Raw genomic sequence first — 17,211 nt, forward strand, 5'->3', positions numbered from 1 at the left:
ACCGTGAAAACCGATGAAGATATTCTTGATCCCTCAAAAACTGGTGGAGATATTTTCTCACTTTGTTTCCCCATTAAATCACAATTAAGGATGATAGTATCATCATCCATAACTGCCACCTCAATCAAGCCAGAGGAAATCACACTATTATCTGGCATACAGTCAATTGAAAACGTTTTTAAATTTGAAAATTCTAAAACGGTTTGGATGGCACAGTCAGTCTCCAAATCCACCTCCTCAAAACTCGGGACGGGATTCTTCACAGCCATGTTTGCATCCTTCTCAACTGTGACGCCACCATCTACCGGAGCAACGTCGAGTTTAGGAGTTGAAGGAAAAACTGTTCATAGCTTATTCTGAAATAAATACCCAGTAGACATGGAATGTATAACAAAAAATTTAGTTACAGAAATCCTTTGTATTACACTTTTTTTTTTTCCTGTAATATATATATATATATATATTGTTGATAGAAGTAATATTTCATTACATACCGTATATTTCTTTGTGTTAAATGTATTCGAAAATTCTTTTTCTAAAACCACTTACAAGTCTTCCAAAATTTCTCATAAAAAATGCTCATGGAATCTATTAATGGCCGAACAAAAAATGAGGGGAATGAAGACAGTTTAAACAAGATACAAGCCATGGCCCGGCCCACGGGTTAGCGATTAGTTGTATTTTACACTAAAACAAATGGGCAAAATCAAATTATGTGGGCCCTACGCCTTTGGGGCCCACCGGCTTATGGGCAGTGATCATGAACTCATATTCCTAACCGTCATTGTAACGGTTTGGGTCCAAGTTTTAAATTATTGTTTGTAGCCGTTTAGCAGTGACGAAGAAATCAAAGTCATTTAAAAAAGAAAAAGAAATCAAAGTTCCCCTCGTTAAGATTTTCATTTTCTCTTTCAACTTTCCATCTTTCCAAACACTAAGCTAAGCATCATCAAAACCTTTCTCACTCATGCACAGTAAACGAAATCCATCAATCTCGTGCCTCGCCGGAAAATCCCTCCGACATCGAGAACTCTCCGGTCGAGCAGGTAGCTCTTACTGTTCCGATCACCGACGATTCCTCTCTCCCGAGCTTCACGTTCCGAACATGGATTCTAGGAAGCCTAGCATGCGTTCTCCTCTCCTTTCTCAACCAATTCTTCTGCATGGTACCGCAAAGAGCCTCTCTCGCTAACATCAATCTCAGCTCAGATCGCGGTGGTTCCGTTAGGCCACCTCATGGCCTCGACGATAACAGAGCGAGTGTTCTTCAAAGGACGGAAGTGTGAGTTCACGTTGAATCCAGGTCCTTTCAACGTGAAAGAGCACGTGCTGATTACTATCTTCGCAAACTCAGGTGCGCGTAGCGTGTACTCGATTCACCTCGTTAGCGCTGTGAAGCTGTTCTACAAGAAGGAGTTGACATTCATGGTGGCGTTGGTCGTCGTTATAACGTCTCAGGTGATGGGCTTCTGTTGGGCCGTTCTGTTCCGGAGGTACTTGGTGGACTCCGCTGCCATATGTGGTGGCCCCAAAATCTTGTCCAAGTTTCGCTCTTCAGGTAAATTAGCACAAATTTTATTTTGTGGACTCTAGCTGTCAAAAAACTAAAAACAAAATAACTTAGGAAGCACAGACACGCGACACGAGTAATTTTTAAAAAATTATTATAATATTACACCGTGTATGATACGGGTATGATACTATTCAATACCCTAAATGAAGTACTCGTGCTTCCCATAAAAGAACTCTTTGGAATCACAATTACACCAAAGAATTGCTATTTTAAGAAGTCAAGCTATAGCCAACCATGTTCAACTACTTACTAGTACCACTGCTGTTGTTGTAGTTTTTGTTAGTGTCATGGAATCAATACATACTTAATTGTGAATTCACGGGGCACTACACTAGAAGGAGGAGAGGCCCAAGCGTGGTTTAACACAACCAATTTTTCCTAATTGCCTTCATTTGCAGCTTTGCTTACTATGTCTTTCTGGGTTACCTATTCCCAATGTTGACTTCGTTTTCCTGGATTTGCTGGATATTTCCTACTTCTGTGCTTGCCCAACAGCTAGGTTCGGGACTTCATGGTCTTGGAATTGGTGCTTTGGGGTTTGATTGGTCTAGCATTTCCTCTTATCTTGGGCGCATTGGCCAGTCCATGGTTTGCTACGGCCAATGTTGCTGCTGGTTTTGCACTTCTCACGTATGTCATTACCCCCTTAGCTGATTGGCTCAATATCTACAAGGCCAAGGCGTTTCCCATATTCTCAGATGGGTTGTTCACGTCAAATGGCCAAAGCTATAATGTTTCAGCTATCATAGACCCCAACTTTCGTATTGACATTGAGGCATATGAACTTAAAGGTCCTCTCTATATGAGCACCTTCTTTGCTATAAATTATGGTGTCAAATTTGCCTGCATTGCTGCCACTGTTGTTCATGTGTTCCTCTTTCATGGAAGGTAAGCTATCTGTCTCTGCTTGAATAGTTCATTTGAAGTTTGCAATGAATCGTTTCCTGATTGTTGTTAGATGGGCGTTGGTTGCTCATAAGACGTGCACCTACTAATGACTTTTAACTTTTTTGCCAAAACTGACTGTATGGATATGCTTTAGGATATCTCTGTAACGGTAACATCCGAAGGAAATGGAGACTTGGATAAATTCAAAAGGTTATTTTTCATTTAAGAAAACAATTGTAAAGTTGATACTGTTTTGCAAGAGCATCTGACTATATGTTTGTACATGTATGTGCAATATGGAGTGGCTTTCTAAATTGACAAAGATGTAGTCATCACCTATATGTATTAGGAATCATCAGATAAGTATCTTCCAAAGAACTTTGTAACTATGTCATGTTAATCACCTTTAATTATGTTAATCCAGTCCTCACGAAGAGTAAATTTGAACTTTTCTGCTTGTAACTCAAAACACCTCAAATGCGTACATCAAGCCAGTGCAATCAAAGAGAGGCAGCTAGGTCGGGGTGAACTAGCATATAGCCTTGTACATTGTAGTATATTTGGGAAGTTGCTGATACTTTCAAGGGTGTAGCAAAATAAGGCAGCTAAGCAATTCTGCCCTCCAAGAGAAGAAAATGGATGTGCACACAAAGCTCATGAGAAAATATAAGCAAGTTCCTCAATGGTGGTTCCTGTGTCTCCTTTTGGTTAACATTGTGGCAACCATATTTTCCTTCCAGTATTACAATGATCAACTCCAATGGTGGGGCATCTTGCTAGCATGCAGTCTTGCCTTATTTTTCACTCTTCGTGTTGGAGTCATAACTGCCACAACAAATCAAGTATGTCTCTGCAGTATTTTACAAATTCTGCATTTACTTTTAATAGTATTCTGTCACAACCATATTCACATATGAGTATAGGGTTAGGGTGTTTTTATTGCTCTGTTCACTCACTATTATCAAAATTAGAAGTTCATGGAAAGTTAAAATGGTGTCTATCTATTCATCCTATATGTAAATTTTAAATTCAACAAGCATTGTTATATTGCTTGTGCACGAGTACCACATCTACTGCATGATTTTGTTAGTCTTCTAACTTTAACACAGCATATCTTTCACTCTTGAGCAGAGGCCAACCTTGAATGTAATCACCGAGTATATCATAGGGGATCAGGATATCCTGTTGCTAACATATGCTTTAAAGTTTATGGCTACATAAGTATGAAACAGGGGATCACCTTTTTGCAAGACTTCAAGCTTGGTCATTACATGAAGATTCCTCCAAGAGCAATGTTCATGGCACAGGTTAGAATCCTATGCATTCCTCTTCACAACTAGAAATGGAAATGGGCTTTTGTCACTTTTAGTAAAATGATAGTCATCTATTTATATTTATTCTCGTTCCTTAATTACCATAGCAATAATTCTTATCAGGTAGTAGGTACTATAATAGCAGCATTTGTGCATTTGAGAACTGCATGGTGGCTAATGGACACAGTTCCAAACATATGCGACAGGGCGTTGCTTCCGGCAGGCAGCCCATGGACTTGCCCTGGTGATCACGTATTCTATGATGCTTCTGTCATCTGGGGTCTGATTGGGCCTCGAAGAATTTTTGGAGATCTTGGCTACTACTTTGCTATCAACTGGTTTTTCTTAGCTGGGGCTATAGCTCCTGTCCTAGTTTGGCTGGCACACAAAGTCTCACCAGACAAGCATTGGATTAGACTTATCACTATGCCTGTGCTCTTAGGGGCAACAATCAACATGCCCCCAGCCCCAGCTGTCAACTACACCAGTTGGATTCTTATTGGATTTGCCTCAGGCTTTGTTGCTTATAGGTATTATTGTGACTGGTGGAGCCGTCACAATTATGTGCTATCCGGGGCATTTGATGCTGGATTAGCCTTCATGGGAGTAGTGTTATACTTGTATTTGGGGATGGAGCATGTTAGCCTCAATTGGTGGGGTAGCGATTGGGATGGATGTCCATTGGGTTCTTGTCTGACTGCCCAAGGGGTTGTAGTTGATGGCTGCCTGGTTAAGGAAAGCATTTGGATTAATTGTATGTTGATTGAGGAAAAAAAAGGAAAGAAAAAGAAAAACAATAAGAAAAGATAGTCTATTACTTTTCACAATTCTTCGTAGCCATAGACTTGTATAGTAAAAGTACAATAATGATATTGGAAATATTTTATTGTTCACCAATATGGAAATTCTTTTATGAATGTTCTCTCTTACAGATATTAGCTAACAAGTTGTTAACCAAATCAACTGTGATTGATTTTAAGCAATGTGTTCTGCTAGTGCTTGGGACCTTGATCTTGCTTTCCCATTCAAAGGATTGGCTTGGATTTCTCTCTCTCCAGTGTACCTTTTCATCACTAAGTTTTCAGTGTGGGTACACCATCGTAGACATCATAATCATATTACTAGACAATTAAAAGACATCCTAAGAATGTTACTAGCAATGGCAAGTGCCTTACACTTAAAGCAATAGGTCTTGGGTTTGAGTGTGGGCAAGTGACTTCCACCCAAAGCGATATGTTGCAGGTTCAATTTGGGAATCAACCCCTCCAAAAAAATTGGGGGTAAGGCAGCTTAAGATTTGTGCATTGGGGTTCAACCTTTTTAGTAAAGGTTTAACATATGGTTGAAGGGAATGAGCCAGCTCCATAAGTTTTGGAACTAAGGTTTTGTTGTTGTATGGTGAAAGGGAATGGATTCAAGGATTAACTCTCCCAATTGTTAACTCTTCCTATTCCGTACCAGAAAGTGTTGATAAATAAGAACATTTCATATAATGTCCACCCTGTAGTGAGAATTAATTTTCTCTGATATGTTCTGTGAAGAGTATCTGGTTCAGGTTTTCTATTGTATTTGGGGTATTGTTTGATTTGTTTCTCATGATTCTTGAATCTTCAGGCACTAAACTTTGTATGATATCAGACCTTCTTGGTGATTCAGATTTTGTAACAGGCATTGATGTTGCAAGACATCATTTAGCGGCTTGTAGAACAATGCTCCAGAAATTTACGCTGGGTGATTGATGCTGACTCTTTGTTGGTGATGGAACAACAGTCTCCCTCCTCCCCGTGGGGTTTCATTCAGAATCAAAATCATGTAATCAACATGGAAGTAGTTTTGATACATTTACATAAAGAAAGGAAAAAAGTGATCATGTAAAGAGACATTTTACAGGTTTGAATTTATTCCTGGCCTTTGAGATTTCTAAAAGTGATTGTCTAGAATTTCATGTGTCCTCATTCTGTATTGTACTTTACAGGTGAATCTGCACTGGAAGAAAAGGGAGATGCAGTCAGGGAGTGGACGTCCAGGAGACCATATAAAGAAAGGGAAAAAAAGAAACTGAAGCAAGGAAACTGTTACTTTGCAGTTAGTCCTGGGGTCTTAACATCCAGAACTTATATTTATGGGAGCCATTCTGGTGTGGTTGAACTTACAAGAAGTGAATTCTATCAAACTGGTTGTGACAGTGAGATTTCAAGCCAAGGTTATGACAAGGTAAATTGCAAACTTAAGTCTGTAGAATTATCTGAGCTATGGATCTTTATGCCTTGTAAATGCTGATGACTGGCTGGAGTTAAATTCAGGTCCTTGTAGATTCGGAGTGCACACACGAAGGGTCAATTATGCATATCCAAAAATTTAAACATTGGAGCTGGACAACTCTTCAGCTTCATGTATTGGATGCAGAGAGAAATGATAGCTTAAACCACCCCCCCTCCCCGCGCCCGAACCCCCCAAATCCAAAAAAGAGAGAGAGAGAGAGAGAGAGAGAAAGAAAGAAAGAACCCGCCCCAACCCCCCAAATCCAAAAAAGAGAGAGAGAGAGAGAGAGAGAGAGAGAGAAAGAAAGAAAGAAACCCACACACATGAACACACAATTATGCTATGTTCCTCTTTTGTGACTACTTCCTTTCTGTTAGTTTGACAGTTGCTCAAAACAAAGATGTGGTGAAGCAGTTTCTCAAGGAAAATGTCTCTGTTGGTAGGGTTGTTGTGCACTGAAATGTAATCTACTTAAAATTTCGTTGAATTTCAGTAACTGATGTATGAAATATTTGAAGATTTTTATAAAGGCTTTAGCTCAGTAATATTATAAATTGCAGCCTGTTCAAAAAAACTTCAATGTCTTTTTGTTGGTAATCACATAATTCTGTGCTTTCCCCAGTGGTGGTTTTCATTAATGCAGAGCCTAAGCTTTTTTTTTTTTTCACAGATAGAACTTTGAAAATAATTCAACTAAAGTTCTCCTTATACCTGGTGCCTTTTTCTGGGGTGGGGGGTTGTGAGAATTACGAGAATGATAGTAGTAGTTTCTGGTAGAAACAAATGACATTTGAATTAGTCCTCCAGTCATATGATATCAGCTTGGAAATGATCTTAAAGCCCTGTTTATTTCGGCAATAATATTTTTTAGAAAATGAGCCATCTTTCAAATAGTATTTTTCATAAAACTACCTCATTTTCTTATGTTTGGAAGCAACCTTCAATGAGTTGAAAAACAATCTCTTTAACTTCCCTTATTTTGAGGTAAAGTTGTTTTCCAAAAAAAATTAGTGGAAAACAATTTCTAAAAATAAGCTTTACTTTCTCAATTAACCAAATATAGTTTTCATTTGAATAATTTTTTCTAATGTTACCATACACTGGAAAACACAAAAAACTATCTTTACACAAGATTTTCTATCGAATCAAATAGAGCATTACTTGCATTTGGTGGGTCTTTCTTTTCGGTGGTTACTATTGATTGGACGAAAACTCATGGTGTAGATAATAACCACGTTGAATTTTAGAGTTTATAATTTAAACATTAATTTTTTTTTTGGGGGGAAAATTGGCTGGAAGCGATTTTGTCCAAGAGGGGTGTAATTTCAAGTATATTTCTTATTCTAGCACACTCCCATGTTTTAATAGCAAAATAACTATAAGTCGTGCCCCGTGCACAAACATAGTCTAGGGAAGGTGGCGGGTAGAAAATCATATCCTCAATTTTTGGAGAGACTAATTCTAGATGACTTTAGTTGTCATGAATTGATTAATCGATCTCTTTTGACTTGGATTTCAAGAATTTTTCTTTATTTTATTTATAACTTTTCTGAAAAGCGTATAGAATTGGCTATCCTTAGCAAAAAAAATACAAAATAATGATGCAGTCTTCTCCTTTCCAAAGTATTATTCTAGAACAGATCAAAATTTTGAAGCTTAGTTTTGATGCAAGAGTTTCCTATTGATTTGTTTGCCCTTACCAACGAACTGATCTTTGATCTTTCACTAACTTGTCATAGAGCTAATATCTTAGTTCTTTGGTATAATTATACGAGTGAAATAATATTAAGACAATTATTTATTCTTGGGTGATGATGCTGCCTCAATTTGCAATAATGATCTTGTCATTGAATGCAACCATGGGGAAGCCTGTAAATACTTCGGTAATTTGGCAAGTTTCTGTTGATCCGTCTGATGAGGTTGATAGACTTCTAATATATGATGAATCATTTTTCTTACAAATTCAAATCAACTAGCTGAATTCTCGCACGATGTGCGGTGCAATTTATTATTAGTTTTCTCTAATATTTCAATAAGTTTTACCAAGAATTTTGTAGCTTCTAATAGAGACATTCATAATTTAAGTCCCCCAACTATCGATGTATAAAAAAATTTCAATAAATTTCCTTGTAAAAATTGTAATATTTAGTTATTTTATAGAGAAAATAAAAAGACATTAAGATTGCATGATATAATGGTTAATATTGATAAGCATGCTTCATGCCTAATAAAAAAAATGCATATATCATTCATTTTTTTATTTTTTATTTTTTATTTTTTACATTCTTGATTGTGTATTACTAATTTTTCCCCATTTTTGTTGGAGCTTCAATTGTTGCATGATATAGTGTTTCAGTTGTTTCTCGCATTAAAAAAAAATATTGTTTCTCGTATAAATCTTAGAAAAATGATATTAAAATTTCATTATGCTATAGCAAAATAAATATATTTATTCTAACACACACACACACACACACACACACACACACACACACATATATATATATATATCACATGTGACTGAAAGGAATTAGGAAATTTAAAAGATTAAGAATAATTTTAGTGAATTCACAAATATATAATTTTTTTATGGCTTTTGTGTTAATTGTTGTCAAAGCAACTAAACATAAGTGAGAATGTCATATTCTAAATTTATTATTATTATTCCAACTAAAAATTATCTCTTATATAGAGTTTATAAAAATAATCATATAAATTCATTTAATATAAATAATTAATATACAACTATAGATAATTAATATATGCATTTACTCTAATGGTTAATTCAATGAACTAATACTTTGATATAAATGTAAACTTCGTTGATTCAAAAGCCTAAATAAAGAAAACTTCAAAGATTGCGTCATATAGTAGAACCTCATGATTTCCTATATAAGGTCTCTGTTTATATATTATAGGGACTCAACTTGAATTGGACCCAGAATATGAATGGGTTTTCAGCCCAACAAGCCCAAACAATAAATTTTTAGAGAGTGGATCGAAAGTTTAGGCGCTGGCCGGCATTCACGAAGCATGAACTCTTTTCTTTTGTTAAAAAAAATACTTAGAACTATTTACAACTAGGGGATGCTCCTCGGCCCATGGCCGAGGAGGCCTTTTCTTCTTTCTTTCCCCCCCCCCTTTCTTACTTTACTCGCTTCTCTTATATAGTCTTCATCGTCCTATCTCGTTCTTCCATCTGTTGATCATCCATTCGCCTTTCTTCTGACCGTCCGTCCCATCAGAGGCCTTATCAGCACTCAAGTGGTTCACCCTGATCAACGTCGCCCTGCTAAGGGGTTATATCCCCATTAATGCGGCAGTTAAGATAAAATTATTTTATATAAATGAAAAAAATTTAATTGATTAAATAAAAAATTTTGATTCCCTTATATGATGTGAATGTAAGATAATTTATTTTTTGTGCCTATTTGCAATTTATTTTTCCATGTTTAGGTTTAGAGTTAATATAATCAGTGTTTTGCTTAAAGTACTTTATAATTTGTGTTCACTATAAGTATATTTCACACAAATAAAACATATAAATAAAATTTATTAATATATATTAATTTGTATTTGAAATTAAAAGATTAATCTAAATTTAGATATCAAAAAAAATCATTTGATTACTTAAAAATAATAAAAATTAATTTAACTTAGAAGTATTAAATTAAATGTTAATATACTCAATTTTTTTTTTCAAATGTTCTATGCATAAATTGATTTTTTTTAAAGAGATTGTATGACTTTTTATTATTATTATTTTTATTTTTAAATCAATTAAAAGTATCAATGTATATTATTTCTATCTTAGATTGTCTTTATTGCAAAATACCTAAAAGAGTATAGGAGTATTACATTGTAGAAGAGTGAAATAAAATGATAACACAAAATCTGGTGCATTTGTTGGGATGGTGCAATATTATATCATTTTTAAAATTTAAGGCTGAATAATACATGTAGGGACTCAACTTGAATTGGACCCAGAATATGAATGGGTTTTCAGCCCAACAAGCCCAAACAATAAATTTTTAGAAAGTGGATCGAAGGTTTAGGCGCTGGCCGGCATTCACAAAGCATGAACTCTTTTCTTTTGTTAAAAAAAAATACTTAGAACTATTTACAACTGGGGGAAGCTCCTCGGCCCATGGCCGAGGAGGCCTTTTCTTCTTCTTTTTTCCCCCCTTCTTACTTTACTCGCTCCTCTTATATAGTCTTCATCGTCCTATCTCATTCTTCCATCTGTTGATCATTCATTTGCCTTTCTTCTGATCGTCCGTCCCATCAGAGGCCTTATCAGCACTCAAGTGGTTCACCCTGATCAACGTCACCATGCTAAAGGGTTACATCCCCATTAATGCGACCAGAGGGGTTAGGTGAATGGATTAAGTGTGGAGGTGACAGCTTGCTCTGGGCTTGTCCCTTCCCAAAATTATCCTTAGTATGCCGAGGACGAAGAGGTCCTCGGCGTAAGTCCAAAAAAGAGTCTTTTCCTAATTCAGCCTTGGATGGTCATCCTTCCTCGGCGTGGGCCTTGGGCCTACTACACGATGGGCTGAGGCTATCAGGCCCACGGGCCCCACAATAGCCCTTCAAAATCCTGCTGCACGTTCCCTCGGATGGAGAGGAGGGTTTTGATATCTATGGGCCCTCTAGACGAATCGCCCCACTTCGGTCCGCGTTAATGCTGGCGACTTTTCAACTGCCCGATGTACGTTTTGGCGTTTCAAGACTCAGTGTGTGCCCACATTAAATTTTGGCGGCTCCACGTTTCTCACTTTCAACGGTGTGATGGTAATTGTTCGGTGGGGATCTCCTGCTTTTATGGGCAGGCGGTTACATTTGGGGAACCTAAGGGGGAGTATAAGTACTTGTTTGAACTGCCTGGTTTCCTCATTTTTGCGCTTACGACCATTGATGCATATAATTTGAATCTGGTTCAACTTACACACTGCCCGAAGAGAATCGTCATATTTCTGTAAGTCTTCTTCTCCCGGTAACCCCAAATTTTCTTTGATTCTACTCCTCTTTTTCTTCTTCTGGAACCTTTAGTCGTCCTTGGGGGATGGGTAAGTTTAAGAAGTTGGTTGAGTCTGACGAGATGATGAACAAATTCATTGTTGACTATGGGATACCCAATAATGTAAGTTTGAGGTACTGTGAAGAAGGGGAGTGGTACATTAAGAGGAAAGAGGGTGAAGTCGTGATCCCGATAGTCGCCTTTGTAGAGGGAGGGATGAGAATCCCTATGAGGTCAGTGACTGTCGGTTACCTTAGGCATTTCCGTCTGGCTCCTACCCAGTGCGCCGTGAATGTATTTAGGATATTAGGATGTGTCGATACCTTGAATGAGAAAATGGGGCTGAGACTGACTCACCACGATGTAAACTGGTGCTACAACCTTCATCACCTGAGGGGTAAGACGTACTATATGAAGACGAGGGATGACAGGGTCCTACTTATCCAGTGCCTTCCTGACTCTAATAAGGGGTTGACTCAAGATTTCCTCATAGTGTCGGGGGAGTGGCATAACGGTCTTCACTGCCCAACAGTAGAGGGGGAGCCAGGTAGGGTATCCGAAGTAGGAGACAATCTAGGTTTCAGTATTTTTATTTATTTATTATATATATATATATATATTTTTTTTTTTTGCATATCCGCTTTGATTGATTAACCACAGGAGTTTTACTTTTCTTTTCGCAGATCTGCACGCCTTCGCACGTCATTTCCACTTGGTCAACAAAGCGGATTTGGAAACCGTTCTTAGGACGGAACTTTTCCTGAATTAATCTAATAACCAGGTTAGAGTTGCTCACAAAATCCTCGGATGCGACCCAGCCCAGAAATCAGTTCCAGTTCTAAAGCACGTAATTAGAGCTCGTGACCCTCGGCTTAGGTAGATTACCGTGGTGGAGGACGGTTTTGCATTTTCCGAGGGATCTCACATACCTGAAGGCATTCCGCTAGCAGGTCCATCCTCATCCCACCAAGTAACGGAAACCGAGGAAGGACAATCTAAGAAGGCAGGGGAGGTAGTTGAACTGAGCTCTTCTGAGGACGAATATAGTGTGTTCAACTTAGCTGATCAGTACGAGGATCCCTCTGGTGATCTAGGAGACCCTCATCTGTCCGAAACTGATCTCCGGTCCCTAAGAGTTGGTACTCAGGCCGAGATGGGTTTAAAAAGACAGCCCCAGACCAATCTTCTTGACCTGCTTAAAGGCGGCTCCAAGAAGGGTGCACCGGAAGAGTCACAGCCCAAGCCCTCAACACCTCTGCCCCAGATTTTAACTGTGCAAACCAGGTCATCCTCTGTCCTTACAGTATCAGACCCTCAGACCGAGTCTTATGATCCGAAAAGGAAGAGACTTTCCAAGGGTAAGGAGCCAATGGATGGGAGCAAATCCCACTCCCCGCCCGAGGAGGGTGGATTCCGCAAGCCTCCGAAGCAACTGGAGCTCGGTGGTCAACGGAAAGGTAGGAAGATCATCCAGCAGTCTGAGGCCCAAGCCTGGCTGCCCGTTGCCATGCTCCATGATCAACCCCTGATGGATGACGCATCGATACGGGAATCTCAAGGAGTTGAGGGGGCTCTCATAGCCAATGCCCTGGAGAAGTCTCTTCTCCTTCCCACTGACATGGCCGAGCTAAGAAATATGAGTGGGCTAGAGGTTGTCCTTAACCTTAAGAAATATCTAGGCATGGTGGGTCCCTTGGTACCTATTTACTTTATTTGAACTGTGTTACTTAGTACCTTCCCTTCTCTTTACGGAGTTACTTGTTTTTATTGGCAGGCTATCCAGGCTCTTTTCAGGTTGGACGAGGAGGTCGATGGCCAGAGCAGCGCCTTAGCGCAAGAGCGTGACAAGTTCTTGAAAGCTGCCAGTACCCTCAAGAGATCTGAGGCCGACCTAAAAAAGGCGACCGAGAACCTGGAGGAGATGACAAAGGCCAAGGACACTGCTGCTTCCGACTTAGCCGCGGCTAGGAAGCAAGCTGAGGATCAGACCAATCGCTTGCAAGACGTTGAGGGCCACCTACAAGCTGGCAAAGAGGACATTGCCTACCTGAAGAAAAAGTTGGCCGAGGCAATCCATGAGAAAGGTATTGCCGAGTATGCCAGGGACAAGGCTGTGAAAGCCAAAGATGAGGCGGTATTTGCAAAAATAGACGCTAAGCGCTCCGTAGAACAGGCGGAGGAGGAGGCTTTCGCAGATGAGGTGGCTAAGACTGAAGCTACCCTTCGGGCTCAAGTTCCTGCAGTGTGCAAGCATTTTTGTTCTGAGACCTGGCATGAAGCCCTTAACCAAGCAGGGGTTGATGCCTCATCTGCCCTTAGGAGGGAGGACAGGGTATATTACCCCATTGCAATTCGCGAGACTGCCCCTACTGCTCCTGAGGAGGGGTCCGCATTACCAGCGAGTGAGAGCCACAATAAGACCGCCGAGGCTACATCTTCAGCTGGCAAACCACCCGAGGAGGTTGAACCCCAGAGAGCGTTGGGGGGAGTTAGAACCGAGGGTCAGGAAATGCCCCAAGACGTGGCAAGACCTCTTGCAGACTCCCCGGCCATACCCGCGGACCCTCCGAGACAAGGCCCTTAGGCATTGGCTAAAGCCTTTTGATCTGCCTATCGAGTTAATTTGCCTACTGAGTTGGGGAGACTGGCATATGACATAGGATAATTCTGTTTATTTTCTCTTTTATTTCATTTTGTTTCTTGCCTCGGTGGCGTTGCAAGGAGACTGTATATTTTCTGTTTGAACTGAATACTCAATACTTTGCTTCCAACTATGGATATTTTCTTTTACTTGCTTTACTCTAATATTCTGCTCAATACTTGTATTCTATTCTGGAGTTAGTCTTATAAGATCATCTGTTATCCCTCAAATATAAATCTAAGGACAGTATTATAGCTTGACTCTAAGTAACGCTTTGGTTTTCTACAGATAGTTATTTTCTCCATAGATTCGAGTCCTTGGACCATGCAATACCTTGGCTCTGTCTAGTACGCAGATATAACTGAGCGGTTAGTTTCCCCATAGGCTTGAGTCCGAGGACTATGCAATGCCTTGGTTCTGTCTAACGTTCTCATTTCTCTATAAGTATCTAGTTTCCCATAGGTTTGAGTCCGAGGACCATGCAATACCTTGGTTCTGTCTAGCACTTCTATTTTTCTATAAGTATCTAGTTTTCCATAGGCTTGGGTCCGAGGACCATNGTCCAACCTGAAAAGAGCCTGGATAGCCTGCCAATAAAAACAAGTAACTCCGTAAAGAGAAGGGAAGGTACTAAGTAACACAGTTCAAATAAAGTAAATAGGTACCAAGGGACCCACCATGCCTAGATATTTCTTAAGGTTAAGGACAACCTCTAGCCCACTCATATTTCTTAGCTCGGCCATGTCAGTGGGAAGGAGAAGAGACTTCTCCAGGGCATTGGCTATGAGAGCCCCCTCAACTCCTTGAGATTCCCGTATCGATGCGTCATCCATCAGGGGTTGATCATGGAGCATGGCAACGGGCAGCCAGGCTTGGGCCTCAGACTGCTGGATGATCTTCCTACCTTTCCGTTGACCACCGAGCTCCAGTTGCTTCGGAGGCTTGCGGAATCCACCCTCCTCGGGCGGGGAGTGGGATTTGCTCCCATCCATTGGCTCCTTACCCTTGGAAAGTCTCTTCCTTTTCGGATCATAAGACTCGGTCTGAGGGTCTGATACTGTAAGGACAGAGGATGACCTGGTTTGCACAGTTAAAATCTGGGGCAGAGGTGTTGAGGGCTTGGGCTGTGACTCTTCCGGTGCACCCTTCTTGGAGCCGCCTTTAAGCAGGTCAAGAAGATTGGTCTGGGGCTGTCTTTTTAAACCCATCTCGGCCTGAGTACCAACTCTTAGGGACCGGAGATCAGTTTCGGACAGATGAGGGTCTCCTAGATCACCAGAGGGATCCTCGTACTGATCAGCTAAGTTGAACACACTATATTCGTCCTCAGAAGAGCTCAGTTCAACTACCTCCCCTGCCTTCTTAGATTGTCCTTCCTCGGTTTCCGTTACTTGGTGGGATGAGGATGGACCTGCTAGCGGAATGCCTTCAGGTATGTGAGATCCCTCGGAAAATGCAAAACCGTCCTCCACCACGGTAATCTGACCTAAGCCGAGGGTCACGAGCTCTAATTACGTGCTTTAGAACTGAAACTGATTTCTGGGCTGGGTCGCATCCGAGGATTTTGTGAGCAACTCTAACCTGGTTATTAGATTAATTCAGGAAAAGTTCCGTCCTAAGAACGGTTTCCAAATCCGCTTTGTTGACCAGTGGAAATGACGTGCGAAGGCGTGCAGATCTGCGAAAAGAAAAGCAAAACTCCTGTGGTTAATCAGTTCTTCCATCTGTTGATCATCCATTCGCCTTTCTTCTGACCGTCCGTCCCATCAGAGACCTTATCAGCACTCAAGTGATTCACCCTGATCAACGTCGCCCTGCTAAGGGGTTATATCCCCATTAATGCGGCCAGAGGGGTTAGGTGAATGCATTAAGTGTGGAGGTGACAGCTTGCTCTGAGCTTGTCCCTTCCCAAAATTATCCTTAGTATGCCGAGGACGAAGAGGTCCTCGGCGTAGATCCAAAAAAGAGTCTTTTCCTAATTCAGCCTCGGATGGTCATCCTTTCTCGGCGTGGGCCTTGGGCCTACTACACGATGGGCTGAGGCTATCAGGCCCACGAGCCCCACATATATATATATATATATATATACATATATTGACGTGGTCTTCGTGTCAGATTTTTGTTTGGATATATCTACTTCTTGTTGCAATGCTGTTAAGAGAGAATGATGTACAACCAAGATATTTGTAGTAGTACCTACTTTTATAGTTTATATTAGGTTATGTAACATTCTCAAAAAAAAAAGAAAAAAAAGAAAAAAGGTTATGTAATAAATAGACAAGTTTCTGTTGTTATAAATGATGCAAAGGCTACGAACTGTATATGAGCATGTCAATGTCCCGCTGTCTAAAATGTGAAAAGTTATAAAAATTAAAAAAAAAAAAAAAAAAGTTAAAAAATTACACCAAAGATTCATTGTACTTGGACAAGTGTATATATGGTAATCCCCTCCTAAATATATATATATATATATATAAAGTAATATGTCTTTCACATAAGAAGAGCAATCACACCAAGTGTAAAAACTTATATCTATTTTAGTATAAAAACCTTTTTTTCCCTATTTTACGAGCCTTTTGACTATTTTTATTCAATCATAATAAACTATGTCAAAGATTTTGTAAAATATTTGTGTAAGTAGAATAACTTTTTTTAAAGATAAACATTGTAAATTGTTATGATGTCTTTTTTTTGGGTTTTCCAAATCAATTGAAAACTTCCAAACCCGTAGTTATCCTAGATTTGATTCCGGTCGTATGCAGCTTTGCAATTTTCTGGCAAGGTCAAAATTACGTGTTAATGATTAAGATATATATGTACCTACTCTCCACCTCTTTGGCGTGTTTGTCAATTTGTGGTACAGTGGTAGCTATTCATGATAGAAGAACAAAATTAATAATTGAACAAGGCTGGGCCTGGTGCACTGTTCCTTCTTGCATTGGCCTTATTTTACATCCCCACCCTTTGATTTTGTATGAACTTACAAAAAAAAAAAATGTTGATTTTGTATGCAGTGGTCCTTGTGGATAATAAATTTTTTTGTTTGGAAAGTTGGCGAGTGGCAACTGTTGCTGTATTGCACAAAATTAAGTTAGTACATGTTANTTTTTCCCATAGGCTTGAGTCCGAGGACCATGCAATACCTTGGTTCTGTCTATCACTTCTATTTTTTTGTAAGTATCTAGTTTCTCCATAGGTTTGAGTCCGAGGACCATGAATACCTTGGTTCTGTCTAGTACCCAGATATAATGGTGTGATTAGTTTTCCCATAGGCTTGAGTCCGAGGACCATGCAATGCCTTGGTTCTGTCTATCACTTCTATTTCTCTGTAAGTATCTAGTTTCCCATAGGTTTGAGTCCGAGGACCATGCAATGCCTTGGTTCTGTCTAGTACCCAGATATAATAGTGTGATTAGTTTTCTCATAGGCTTGAGTCCGAGGACCATGCAATGCCTTGGTTTTGTCTATCACTTCTATTTTTCTGTAAGTATCTAGTTTCCCCATAAGTTTGAGT

General features: G+C 39.7%; 1 protein-coding gene and 1 pseudogene across 1 annotated transcript in view; both read left to right on the plus strand.

The window, feature by feature from the left end:
* Positions 1-17,211, plus strand: part of LOC112023611 (uncharacterized) — a 109,302-nt gene that overhangs the window by 23,546 nt on the left and 68,545 nt on the right. The window lies entirely within an intron of this gene.
* On the plus strand, positions 379-6,194 carry LOC112034966 (oligopeptide transporter 7-like; annotated as a pseudogene).

Source organism: Quercus suber, unplaced genomic scaffold (assembly GCF_002906115.3).
Source record: "Quercus suber isolate HL8 unplaced genomic scaffold, Cork oak 2.0 scaffold_172, whole genome shotgun sequence".
Lineage (NCBI taxonomy): Eukaryota > Viridiplantae > Streptophyta > Magnoliopsida > Fagales > Fagaceae > Quercus > Quercus suber.